This window comes from Filicampus tigris, chromosome 17 (assembly GCF_054856515.1).
Source record: "Filicampus tigris isolate MCC_2025a chromosome 17, RoL_Ftig_1.0, whole genome shotgun sequence".
In the NCBI taxonomy this organism is placed as follows: domain Eukaryota; kingdom Metazoa; phylum Chordata; class Actinopteri; order Syngnathiformes; family Syngnathidae; genus Filicampus; species Filicampus tigris.
Genome location: NC_141233.1, coordinates 320,897 through 336,116, shown reverse-complemented (window position 1 = coordinate 336,116; position 15,220 = coordinate 320,897).

Here is a 15,220-nt window from a genome sequence, read left to right as displayed (position 1 = left end):
ACATTATAAAAAAACATTAAAAACGTATTACGCTAAGATGAATTCAATCAAGTGGGCACTTCATAATTGTATGGGAAACATCCTAACACGTATTCGAACAATATGGGTTGCGATTCTCAGTCAATTTATAAAAAACATAGCCAAGCATGCAAAATGATGTATAGGTGTATAAATAAATTTCACTTGACTTGACAGGTATAGTTCTGCTGTTTCATAGGCAAATGTGTAACCCCATATTCCAGTGGCAGGGGCGGACAAAGGCCAGGTTTGAGTCAATGATTCAGTGGGCGGGTGTTGTCTTCTTTCCAAATAAATCCTTGATTTTTGATGAGCGTTTGATCCACAGCCTTTACGAATAGAAATACACGTACCCTCAATCATGATGCCTTCATGAAGATCTGTTTTACTTTCTGTTTTAGTGTGTGGTAGCGCCCCATAGATGTGGGGAGGGTCTAAAAACATGTCTGAACAAGCCTGGACATCTACCCCAGGCTATACAATGAGTTTCATGTTACAGGCGGAAGTATGATCTCATCCATCCATATTTGGGCATGCCGGAAAAGATGGCGGCAGCCTAAGAACATGTCTGTACATGTCTTGGACGAGGCGGAAGTATGATCTCATCCATGCCCATATTTGGGCATGCCAGAAAAGATGGCGGCAGCCAGAACAGGCCTGGACTTACTTGCCCAGGGTGACATCACTGTTCAAAACATGCCCGGGCATGTCTTGAATGAGGCGGAAGCATAATGTCCATATTTGGGCATACCGGTAGGGGGCGTTGATCATAAATGACGTGTTAAAGGGGTGGGGACTAGGAAGTGCCAAAATGGCAGACAGGAAACGAAGCGGGGCTAGGGATGGGGCTTATGGACTACAACATGATGTCATCAAAGTGCGCGGTTAGGTGTGTGACTTATGGACTACATGGGGTTGTGGTTAGGGATGGGGCTTATGGACTACAAAGATGCAGGGTTAGGGGGTGGGACTTATGGACTAGAAAGGGGCGTGGTTAGGGGATGGGATTTATGGACTACAAAATGACATCATCAAATGAGATGGATTCAAACCGTATATGATGTCAAAAAGGGGCGGGACTTATGGGCTACAAAATGACATCACGATTTTTACTTCTGGACTACAAACCTGTCAAAAAAGTTTGACGAAAGTGGAATATTACTATTTTTTCACATTTGGTGAAAAAACAGTGTGGGTTGTGCGTATAAGTATAATGGCAAACTGCGCACAGTACTGCCGCAGTGACGTGCTCGCGGATGTTGCCCACGGGAGTATAAAGAAGCCTGAAATGGGCAAACTAGTTTCCCAATTGAGCGTACGTGTTTCTAATCATCAAAAGTTGTTCTACCTTTTCAGGAGGCCGTGGTATGGTGGGTTACAATTCAAGGTCCAGTTCATGCACTTCTTCTGGCGTCTTCCCTACTAAAATGAAGGCTGGGGCGGCATAGCTTAGTGGTAGAGTGGCCGTTTTCCGGAGGTTGTGGGGTCGATCCTCTGCCATTATGACCATGTCGAGGTATCCTTGAGCAAGATACTGAACCCTCAAGTTGCTTCTGATGCTGTGTGATCAGTTGGTGAATGTGAACTCAGTGTGCAGCACTTTAAGGGCCTTAATAGGTGGAAAAGCGCTATACAAGTGACAGCCATTTACCGTAAAACAACCACCGATGCAGCAAGACACTGTTTCGTTGCACCTTTATTGACGTTGAACATCCTCGCTCTAATTCAGCTCTTTCACTTTTTGTTCTTCGCTCCGGAAATATCCGTTTGAAAAATAATAAATACAACATAATATATGCTCTCCCAAAATTAATATACCATAATGAAAATATAAATTGACAACTAAATCATACGTTACACTGCACGGAGGGGAGAAGAAAAGGAAGAAGAATGAGAGGACGGAGAAGAAGCAGCGCTGGCGTTTGACCGTGGGAAATTTGAAACGTGAATGCCGCAGCTGCTTCATTCGCGCACATCGGAGAGGCAGAGCTTTGCTTGGAAGAAGACGACGACCAGCAAAAAGAAAAAAGGTTTCGACATCCCAATCAGGTGGCCGACACTCGCCTCCATGTAGACCGAACGTGTGCAGTGTGCAGCATTCCCGCCGGGCCAATCAATGAACGCAATCCCCAATGGAAGTATGTACGTGCAGTTGGGTAACTACTCGTGCCGCGTTTGAAGCTTGCCCACGGCGGATTTGAATTGTAAATTAGCCAGCTAATGAGTTTTAAATAAACCTCTTCCATTAGCATCTCTCCCACGGCGTGTCATGCACGGACACTTTTTTTTTTTTGGTGTGTGGGGGCGGACACAAGGACAGAACCACTTTGAAAGGAGGGGGTCGGGGCCGATCATTTTTATGAATGAGGACGGAAGGACGAGGTCTGAAGGAGGTCGCGGACGGAATACAGAGCGGCAAAAAAGGGTCAAGTCCTCAGCTCTGATAAGCAGCGTGTTGTCATCTGCGTTCCCAGTCAGACAAGCTGCTCGAAGGCACAAAGAGCTACATTTCAAACAGATTCAGCGGAGCACAGTCAGACAAGTGGACCACTCATTGAAGACACACTACGACATTTCCATATCGTCTTACACACAAAAGGCGCGTACTGGCGAACATTTGAACAGAAAGAGTGACTCATTGCTTTCACAGTCTGGTCCATCACTCAAATCTGTCCCCCAAGCAACAACAACTCGCTATTGTTACTCGCCGCGGCCAGGCTTCGATGAATAGACTAAAGAAGGACTACAGACAAAAGACGGATAAAACACATGGGCTTCCGACTATGCTTTGTCCGTTTATTTTAAAAATGTTTCCGTCATTCGTAAACTGTCAGCAAAACGGGCGTCCGTCATAAAAGGATAGACGATCGGTCCGTCACATAGACGGAATGCCCAGCCCTGGCAGTTCTAACCAACTGTGTGGGCAGAACAGGCTGAAGTTTGTCATGGTGGGTCGGTGCCATTGAAACGTTTTTATTATGGTCAGTGGCGTAGCGTAGGTATCAGCAGAGAGGGGGCGGAGCATTCTCGATGGCCCCTCATGAAAGTCACTTTACCACTCAAACCAAACAAGCCTATATGCCCCAGAAAGAGTACCGCGCCGCAGCAATTATCCCCCCGCTGACAGTCAAGGCAAGTTGTCTCCGTTGCGTAACAAATATTAAATGCACTGTAATATTCTTTGAGTTTATGTTTTCCAAGTGGTCCCTGAAGTGCACTCGAATGTGATTGGCTCATAAACAATCAGACGTATTGGGCACCAGTGCCATTGTCAGCAAAGAGAATAAAGTTTAAATGGAGTTACCAATATCAGAAATGAAGAAAATGTCTATAGGTAGGTAATGGCTTGATCCTACGTATTTTCAAAAGGTTCGTATTAGGGCAGTCACAGCTGTCATTTTTAGGATTGTTTATCCTTGCAGTTTTGGAGTCTAGATTTGACAGTCGTCCGCATAGCAGTGGAAGGAAATATGCATAGCAGTGGAAGGAAATACCATGTTTTCGGAGGATGGAACCCAGGGGCAGCAAATACAAAGAGAACAGCAATGGCCCCAAAATAGAACCCTGTAGAACACCCAACGATAGAGGGGCAGAGCGGGACAAAGAGGAACCTAGGCTAACAGAAAAAGTCCTGCCAGCTAGATAGGATATAAACCACTCTAGAAGAACGGAGTCATAAGGGGAGCCCGATGGTTTCATATGGCAGACCACATCCTCCAAAAATGTCAAAGAAACCGGCTCAAAGGAATTGAACACTGCGGAACAAGGAACTTGAAAAGAGGGGTCAAATGTGGAGTTCGAAACAAGAGCCCTAGCTGGAGCAACCTTGTCAATGAAAAACTCCAAGAATATATCGCACATTTCACCAATTTGCACAAGTCCGTGCAAATTGGTTGACGGGGCTTCAGTTCGGAGTCGATCGTTTTTAATAGAGCACATGGATTTTGTGATTTGCCTGAATCAGACGTGACAGGTGGTCTCTCTTGGACTCCTTCACCTTTCTCTGGTAACGACGCCAGCAGTCTTTTAAGATTTGATAAGAGACCTGCAGCCTGTCTCTTTTCCACCTGCATTCAGCTCTGTGGCATTCCTGTTTAGCTGCACGAGTGCTCTCATTAAAACCATGGCTCCGGTCTAATATTTTGCCGCATAGTTTTTAATGGAGCCACGGAGTCCAAGGCAAGATGAATGGAACCAAGTGCTGAGTTCCTCTGTGTTTGAAGAGGGAACACAAAGCTGATCAAAGGCATCAGAGAACTGACTAGCAGTGAGGGGGTTAAAAACCCGGCGCCTGAACTCACTAGCCGTGACATTACATCAAAGAGCACAGTCATATGATCAGCACACTTTCAAATTTGAGACCGATAGACCAAAAGTAAGGGGTGTGTTGTTTTGGTCTTATGTTGTTATCGCACACATCGTCCATCAAGATGTAACTTTCATAAATTGATAAATGCACTTCCACCACAATTCGTCTCTATGACTAGAGAAATAATGAAATATCAACAAATAAACCCCCAGCTACCCCCACCCCTATTGCAGGGGTTGTCCATCAGGGATAGAAAATGTAATAATTTCACAAGACAGTGTCTTACAAAAATTATATTTCCCAGAACCACGGAACTCAACCACTACCGCCCTATAGCCCTCACATCCATAATAATAATGAAGTGCCTGGAGAAACTGCTGCTCAACATCATCCTTCCAGATGTCACCCCACACCTGGACCCCCTCCAATTTACCTACAAGGCCAGGAGGGGCACGGAGGATGCTGTGGCCTGCCTACTGCATCTCCTCCTCCAGCATCTGGACTCCCCAGGCAACTTCGCCAGGATCCTTTTCGTGGACTTCAGCTTCAACTACCTACAGAAGCACCTATTGATCTGGAAAATTTACCATCTCAACCTCCCTCAGCTGATCCATCACCCACAACTTCCTCACCGACAGACGACAAGCAGTAAGGTTGGGCTCAACCACATCTTACTTACCATCAATACCGGGGTCCCACAGGGTTGTGTGCTGAGCCCATTCCTGTACACACTCTACACCAATGACTGCCGCAGTATCTCACCCACCACAACATATCTGAAATATTCCGACGACACAGCCATTCTTGCACTCCTCTCCCACAGCCAATCCATCCTGGACTATCAAAACACGGTCAAACATTTCACGGACTCATGCGCAGCCGCCCGCCTTGAAATCAATGTTAAGAAAACAAAGGAAATATAGTTCAACACCCCTCGCCAACCCCATCATCATGAACACTCAAAACAGTTGACACAGTGGACACTTTCAAGTACCTGGGAGTAACACTGGACAAATAACTCACTTTTGATCAGCACACCATGGACATTCAAAGAAGAAGCCATCCGTAAGCTCAAAGGACTACACGTTGCACCCCACCTTCTGTTAAAGCATTGTTCAACCCATTCTCCTGTACTGCTCCCCATGTTTCTTTACCTTCACCAACCGCACCAAACTCACATGCATCACAAACATAGCAGCTAAAATCATCGGCCTACCCACACCAACCTCTCAGATTTAAATATCAGGTCCATCATCAGAATGGCACATTCAATAGTCCAGGACACCACTCACCCACTACACCAACATATCGTTCTACTACCCTCAGGGCGTAGATACAGGTCCATAAAATTCAGGAGGGCTCGCCTGGGGAAAAGCCTGATCCCTACAGCCCTAAACAACAGACCATGCTGACTCACCTGTCCAGGCTACAATGTAGTGGCACAGACGTGTCAATAACTGTCGAGTATACTGTTTTGTTTTTGTTTGCTGTCTTGTCTGTGATGTATAATGTTTATTGTGTCTTCGTGTACAGTCTGTGGAAACGAATTTCCCCACGGGGACCAATAAATCTAAATCTAAATTTGGTCTCAGTCTTCCAAACAAGAATGAGCAAATCTCTACAAATCTAAATTTATGTAGAGCAAAATTGTTAATCCAAGAAAAAATGTAAAAAATCAAACACTGTTTTTCAAAATTTCATAAACAAATTTGGTATTTAGTCCATCCATCCATCCATTATCCATACTACTTGTCCTCACAAGGGTCGCAGGCGTGCTGGAGCCTATCCCAGCTGTCTTCGGGCAGTAGGCGGGGGAAACCCTGAATCGGTTGCCAGCCAATTGCAGGGCACACAGAGACAAACAAACATCCGCACTCACAATCACACCTAGGGGCAATTTAGAGTGTCCAATCAACCTACCAAGCATGTTTTTTGGAATGTGGGAGGAAACCGGAGTATCCGGAGAAAACCCACGCAGGCACGGGGAGAACATGCAAACTCCACACAGGGAGGCCGTGAGCATCGCAGCGCCTGGCTGGGACAAACGCTCTCATGCTCGCCTGACTGGCCCCACCGCCATCGACCTGCAGGTTCACATCGAGATTTACTTTGGATGTGGTTTCTCATTGCACTGAGAGAGTGGTTGTAAGCGAGTTTATGCTTACAAAGCCTACAGACGACCTTGTTGTCATCTGCTGCACCAAACGGTGCCGTTGTTTTTCGTGGTAGCTTCGACAGAATTTACTTTTCTTCCCCCAAACATAGCGTCCCCGCCCCCTACTATGTGTGCGTGTGGGCGGGGGGGAGTTGAGCAATTCTCTCTCTTGGTGCTCAGCTTGTTTACAGAGGCCAAGGCAGAGGCGTGAGGAACAATTTGCGTGATTCTTAATGCAGCGTTTAACCGACTAGTAAAATACCAAACGTTTAATAAATCGTAGACGGTTAAACGATTAGTCGCGCACATCCCTAGTACACATTTATTTTGCTATTTTATTTTTAAATATTTTTCATTTTCGTATTTATTTTAACTTGTTTTTTTTTTTACTATATATCTTTTGTTGTTGTTATTTCCATATACAATGTCCATCCATCCATTATCGATACCACTTATCCTCACAAGGGTCGCGGGGCGTGCTGGAGCCTATCCCAGCTGTATTCGGGCAGTGGGCGGGGGACACCCTGAATTGGTTGCCAGCCAATCGCAGGGCACACAGAGACAAACATCCGCACTCACAATCACACCTAAGGGCAGTTTAGAGAGTCCAATCAACTTACCATGCATGTTTTTTGGAATGTGGGAGGAAACCGGAGTACCCGGAGAACATGCAAACTCCACACAGGGAGGCCGGGGCCGGGATCGAACCCACGACCTCTGAACTGTGAGGCGGATGTGCTAACCAGTCAACCACCGTGCCGCCCCCATATACAATGTATATATTTACATTTTTTTCAATTTATATATTTCAATTTTAGCTCTGATTTATTTTTGCATTTATTTTCATTTTGAATAATACAGCTGTTGTTTGATGGCAATTTCTCAGGCTTATTATTAGTGTTAATTACACCGCTCACAGTAAGCTATGGAACGAGCTCGAACTTTTATTGCTCTTAACAGAGAAAATACATAGTACTTCTACTAGCCATCGCTACAGCACCGCGCGACTTTTTCTTTTTTCTGCCCTCTGCTGTAATGCACAATATCACGTCCAACATATAAACTACATGTTGAAATAAAGGTCACCAATTGCAATATCATCGGTCCATTCATTATCTATACCGCTTTATCCTCACGTGGGTTGCAGGGGGGGTTTAGCCTATCCCAGCAGTCTTCGGGCAGTTAGGCGGGGTACGCCCTGAACTGGTTGCCAGCAATCACAGGCCAATATCATTTAAAAGAAAACATAGGACATCAGGTGTTACATTAGGTTCAATAAAAGCAGCAGAGCTGGGCACTTGACCCTTTTTGGCTCGCCGCGACCGTCCACCCTTGACCTGGGTACCCTTCCGGCCGCGACCCCCGGCCATATTCATAAACATTGTCAGCCCCCGCCCCGTTCTGACCCCCGCCCCTCCAAAAAAAAAAAAACGTGCATGATGCCCCCGTGGGAGAGATGCTAACAGAAGAGGTTTATTTAAACACAATTAGCTGGCTAACTTACTATTCAAACCCGTACACACCCAGCTGTGTGAGCTTGCTTCCATTGCGAGCCCTGAGGTTGGTTTTGTCGTATTGTATGATTATTTGGGTGAAACAGACGACAAGTCTGCAAGCATTCAACAAGTCAATTATTTTGCACAGTTCACTTCCCCTCCTTCACACTTCCCGGCCTTCAAAATAACAGCAAACTACACAGCAGTTTTGCTGCAGCGTATTTCCGGAAGTATGAAAGTGCATGATGTGCCACTGTCATACTTAAGTGCTGCGCGCTTCTAGAATATCCTCCCGGCGGACACAACTGTATGTCACCGCAACATAATGGACCGATCAGAGCAGCAACAAATCCTAATGTGTGCGTGGTATGTGTTGCAGACCTGTCCAACAGCACAATGTGTTGGTCACGTGAATCAATGCAGCAGTTGTTTGTGTAAGAAGAGACGTACAAGCGTGTTTGTATTTCCTTCAAACATCAAGTAACCCGCGCCTCCCGCCTGCAACTGGGGCATACCATTACAAGAGGGGTTGGGGGGCGGGGGATAATACAACAATCCGTATAACAGCAGTTGTCGTACGCGGGAGTAGAAAGAAGCCTAAAAAGAAGCATTTCACCGAGTAGGCGGAGATGAAATTTGGCCGCCTCGCGAGCACGTCACATGCATGAGGGCCGATTAGTGGGCCGGACTAAAATCCACTTCCGGCCATGCTTAGTCCAGCCATTTTTTAAAATTTGTCACCCCCCACCCCTCCGCCCTAAAAATGGGCATCCGGCCCAGGGACGGACTGCCCCAACTCTGAAAAGCAGCGTTCATTGCTAAATTACACAGTAATGCCAATCAGATGATGCCTATTGCACTTAAATCGTATTCAATTACAAAAATCAGACTAAATCAGATTAAGTTTAAATATGTTTTTATAATTTTTTTGTTATAGAAGTTACAGACATTTGTTACAACAAATGCTGCCATTGGCACTTTTGGAAATTTGTGTTGACACACGTAAACAAGGTTTTCTTGCTACTTTAATAAAAGTCAGTGTGAAATATAAATCCTTGCTCTTCCTTGAGTTATGCAATTGTTTTTAAAAAGGTACCAGTGTTTTAGATTAACTATAAAATGTAAGCCATTGTAGTGACATATCGGAATCCGAATTGAATCGAATCATAGGCCTCTGAATCGGAATCGGATCAAATCGTGGGGTAGCCGTAGATTCCCACCCCTAGTACATACATATACGCATACAGCATATGGTTAAGTACAGCTTAGATGCGAGAAACTCTCCTTGCTTACCCTTAAAATGCAGTGATATGTTTGTCATATACATGATCTTTCTAAAGACAAGGTTACCCAATCAATTGGTATTCAGTAGCATGCTTTCAGCAATAGCTGCATTATTGTATTGTCTTGAATTTCTCAAAAATAAAACTCTTGTGAAAAATAATACTAAATAATAATCCAAAAAAATAGTATTAAAATAAATATACTGGTTAAAAAGAGCCCTTTAAAGTTGACAAACAGAAAACAAATCATGAAATTAAGAACAGAGAAGTTCATGTGATTTGTCCAAAAATAACTCCTTTTTTTTGTTAATAATCGGAATAGAGAATCGTTAGGAACCGGAATCGGAACCGGAATCGTCCAAATTCAAACGATGCCCAACCCTAGTCATTCTGAACTTCCATGGAGCAAGCACAAGCTAAATGCAAAGGTACAGCAGCTGACAATCAAGCTGTTTTCACAAAGCGCAAACACTGTGTCTGCACAATAAGAGACAGTCTACCAGGACCCTTTTTTTTCTTCCCAAAAATGTTAACCACTGGTGTAGCACATCTTAAAATCTCCGTCTTTTATTTATCATCCACCATGTAGAATGTTTCCAAGTCTCCAAAAGTGTTTATGTATTCGGTCGTAATTATCTGTTAGTCTCCTGCGCTCTGCTCCTTACATGTGTGGCTGCATGATCACACACACACACGCACACTCACACACACGCACACACATGCAACACACCTTCTCATTACCTCCATTTTACCTTACCTCCCAACCTTTTTGATTTTTTTGTTGTTTTTCTTCACCTATTTAGTAGGCTTGTCATAAAATAGGATATGTTAGTATGTTTTCTATTTTGCTATTTTTTGTTTTGTCTTTTTGTGTTTGCATAAAATGTAAATCAGTAAATGCAGTTTTACATTGCCTCAAGGGGGAGAAAAGGCCAGGCTTAAATAAGCTTTAGCTTCTTCCTGTGCCATTCTGTCATGGGACATATGACTGTTGTATGGGACATAATTGTTGAATTGTGTGTATGCTATGGATTGTAATGGATGAATAAATAGTGAACTACTACTACTACTACTACTACGTTTCAATAGCTGCAGAAAATATATCATTGTCATATACAGAAATTTAGTGTGAATTGTGTGTGTTTAAATCAAAGTGTCAATCACTGATCTGGTAAAATGGACTTACATGTGTTTAAAGAGACGGTGGCCATGTTTTCACTAACAAGTTCATTTGATCAAAGTGTCAATCACTGATCTGGTAAAATGGACTTACATGTGTTTAAAGAGACGGTGGCCATGTTTTCACGAACAAGTTCATTTGATATATTTTTTGATCAGGAAAGTGGAAAGAGTTGTCATTTTCTATTTTATCAATACATTTGGGAGAAATTAGGAAATAAGTCACTCTATGAATAACGCCTCTTGTTAATGAGGAGAATAGCCGCGCCCCCTACCGTTCTATCCTTGTTTGGTCGGAGTCACTGTAGCAGGGGTCACCAACTCCGGTCCTCTAGGGCACCTGTCCTGCAGGTTTTCAATCTCTCCCTCCTGTAACACACCTGTTAAAATGATTCAGGATCGTTATCAGGCTTCTCAAAAGCTTGCTGATGAGCTGATCACTTGAATCAGGTCAATTTCAGGTCAATCAATTTTACCCTCAGAGGACTGCAATGACAGAAAATGCAAAACTTCTGTAAACATGTAACCACCTCCACAACTACATTGATTGTCCATGTGACAGAATATTACATGTTGACTGTACATTCAGTCAAATTTTTATGTAAGTATCCATGCAAAATTGTGGCCCGAAAGTTATTTTAATACAATGTATTGAATTAAAGCAACTGTGTCATATGTCTGTTTTGTTGATTATGGCGGCGCCATGTGGACAAAAGCGGTAGTGTTTTGACAAAAGTCAAAGTCACATTTCCCATGCGCGCCAGCGCATAGTGTCGTGAAATCCTGAGCTCTCGATGGCCTGCAAGTTGGACTGAATTACATTTCTATTTCCAGTGGCTGTGTGAAAGATGAATAGCGATGAGGTAATGAATCTCATTTTGTTTAAACATTAATTTTGTTTTTTGTTTGCTTTGGGACTTCTGCCATGACACAAGTAATGGCACGTAGACGTTTGAATCGACTTCCATTTTTATAGCGAAAGGAGGAAATGAGTATGCTGTAAAGCAATTCAGGACATTTGTATTATTTTTGATGTACCAGTTACTCCCATCTTCCTCAAAGTTGCTTAGTGCCATTAAAAATGATATAGACCCCCCCCCCCCCGTAGGCATGACAAAAGTCCCATTCAACTACTTGTAAATCAATGTTTCATCAAAAGAGTTATGAAAAAAAATTATTAAGGTCGAATTCTTGCCCAGTGCTGCTTTAAGTTCATATTATTTTTGTCATTGCTATATATTTCAATTCCAATAAAGGAAAAAAAATGTCCAAGAACTGTGAAGCAGTCTTTTTTTGCTTGTGTGACAACATGACAATTGGGTCATTAATGGTGTGGCCAAATTAAAAACTAGCTTGGTAAATGTTTTCAAACTGTACAAATGTTGAATAAGCTGTTAACTGAACTATCGATCATAAAATCAGTACTACCTGGTTTAAACTTGCAAAATTAAAACCTCAGTCTATAACAATCCAAACTCACTTACTATGAATTGCGTTTTCTTTAAATAGGAAGTCAACTTAAACATTTTTCTTCAAGATAATGTTCTATGTAGGCCCACTAGTTCAAACAAGGCATTCTGATTGATATTGTGTTTGTGGAATATGAGTTAAGCAGCAAAATCATGTTTTTTTGCCATCTCTGGCAGCTGACATTTTGTCACTTCTGTTGACTGAAAATTATATTACAGATGCTCAGGGCTCAGGTAACTACCAATCACGGCTCACCTGTTTTTTGAAGCTGAGCCATAATCTGGTCGCTATCTGGGCCCTGAGAAACTGTGATGTCATTTTGGGTGGACAGAAGTGACAAAATGGCCACCCCCTGAGATGGACAAAAACAGGTGGATTTTGCTGCTTAACTCATGTTCCACAAACGCAATAACAACACGAATGCCGTGTTTCAAGAAGTGAGCCTGCTAGGAACATATTCTTGAAAAAAATGATTGGGTTGATTTCCTCTTTACATTTGTTTTCTGTGTTGTTCAGTACTCTGCAGTGGATCAGAATGCCTTGTTTCAACAAGTGGGCCTGCACAGAATATATTTCTGGAAAAAAAACATTTGGGTTAACTTTCTCTTTAAATGATCACAAAATTCTGTATAATTTCTGTAGTGGCCAGGAAATCTTAAGTACCGGAAGCACATTGATGTAATGGGAGGTTCCGCTCTTTAGGATAAGTGGTTTGGATAATGGATGGATGGATGTTATTTTGGGATATTGTATCTTGCTGACAAACTTCTGTTCCACACTTAAACCCAGTTATCAATAATCTACTCAAAATAAGAGGAAATGTGAGTATGTACTTCAGAAGTCTGTTTGCGGCATGGGCCCTAGAATGTTTAACTTGCTCCCCTGAAACTCTAGGTGATGGGCCACAGTGCTCCTAGTTAAAAAAAAAAATGTTAGGCTGAAGGACAAAATGGTGTTGTCCACTTTGTTTTAGTTCTTACCATGCTAAATTCTAATGTTAGTTTCATGTCGAGTGTTTACTCATGGCAGTCACCTGCACTATTTGACAATTTAGAGCAAGTACTTTGCAGTGCTGTGATTACATCGGATTTACAATAGTGATAGACCGATTATCGGCCGATATTTTGCATTTTGGCGATTATCAGCATCTGCATTTTTTTTTTATTTTAAGGCCGATAAATCGGCCTTTTTTTTATTTTAAGGCCGATAAATTAAAAGCTGGTTTATTCCAGCTTGCTGCGGCGTGGTTCTCTCTCTTTCTCTCTCTGCTGCGCAACTGACCCTGCCTCCAAAGCAGATTGGCCCGCCCACAGCACCATCTGATTGGTTCCTTTGTGCAATGGTAACAGCCAATCAGCGTGAAGCTACCTGTTTGCTTTCTCTCGCTAGTCAGAAGAGCAACACGCACGGAAGAAGTCGAGTCAGAAATTCATATTGGTCTCTCACTAGTTTACAACATTGTGTACGTTTATCCTTCTGCATAACTCGATTTGAAGCAAAGCCCATTAAGCCCACCGTGAACATTTAGAATAATAACTGGCTGTACAGATAAAACAAACCTGAGAAGAAAATAAAATGCTGAATTATAGCAACGAAGACCTTCAGGAAGCTCCGGTTAACGACATGTCGCCTATGGGGTTCCATTTGTGCCCAAAAAAATATTGGCATGCCTACTGTCAATGTCTACTGTGCATGTGACATGACATTGGGCTGTCTATTGAACGTCGTCATGACGTGTTATTTGACAAAGTGTTGTGAGGATGTGTTGTTTGACAGTGTCATGGTTGCTGTGGTGTGGAGTTTGGCATTGTAATTAGAATGTGTCATTTCACAACGTCGTTGCTACGTGTCGTAAGACAATGTCGTTGTTAAATGTTGTTGTTAAATGTCGATGATAAGTGTCTATGTTAGACGTCCATGATAAGTGTCTATGTTATGTGTCGATGACACGTGTCTACGTTATGTTGATGATAAATGTCTATGTTAGACGTCCATGATGTGTCTATGTTAGACGTCCATGATGTGTCTATGTTAGACGTCCATGATAAGTGTCTGTTATGTGTCCAGGGGTGTAAGTCAATGTTTCATCAAAAGAGTTGTTAAAAAATGTTATTAAGGTCGATTTCTTGCCCAGTGCTTCTTTAAATCCTATTCTTTTTTTTCTTTTTTGCTGATCCAAAACACAATCCGATCCGTGACTCAAAATCCGTGACCGATCGGAACCGTGTGTGATCCGTTGAACCACTGGTGAGTACCAAAGTCAATCCCCTGGTACTCATATGAGTAACCCATGAAAAAAATGATGTGCCTTTTCCATGGGAACCGGGTCGAATTGGCTCTTTGAGTGTAAAATGTTGCTGACCCCTGGCCAAGACACTCAGACCCAATATCAACTCCCTCCATTTTCAGGGCCCCTGAACGCGCTTTACAAGCTTCTGCGGCTCTACAACCCTCTGTTTACCCTGAATGGACATCAAATGGCCGTTTCGACCACTTCTGTCAAGCCGTAAAGCTCCGCCCCGACTGACTGAGGTTTGAGAGTTTGTCATTTTCGATGTTCAATAAAGTGTTAAAAAGTGAGCATGACGTATGTTCAATAAAGTGTTAAAAAGTGAGCATGACGTAATCAGACGGTGCATCATTAAAAACACCAAGGAAATAGTTGAACAAAAAATAATAAAGGATGCGCTTGGAATCCATGTGGGCGGGGTCAAACGTTTAGGTCCTCCCCACGTTACGCCTGGAACTGCGCTCTCTGTTGCAGCCAGCCTGTAATTTTCGCTTTGTGTTAATGTTAACAACTAGTGATTGGCATAACAGTTCTTTTAAGTGAACTGAATCGTTAGAATCAGTTCATCAAAAATAATCGTTCACTGAATTATTATATATATATATATATATATATATATATATATATCACGTCAGGAAATAGTCGTATTCGTGTTTGGTGCACCGGACTTTAAAAACAAACAAAAAAAAACACACACACAAAAAACACTCAAATATTTAAAACCATTATCATAACCATTATAATCGTGGTTATAATAACGGTGATAAATACTAACAACAACAATAATCGCAGTAGACACTATGCCTACATATATATACATTTGTTACTTTCGAGGACATAACACGTGGCCGTCACGCGCCCGGTGTATTTTTCTTTTCACGTGTTACGAAGTGCAGGCTTGTCAAATGAAGCGGATGACTACATGTCTGGTTAACCGTTCTGTTGCGCTGAAATAAAAACAAGAATTAATAAAACACTCGAGCACCAAACAAGATTTGAAATAAAAGTACAATTTAATGG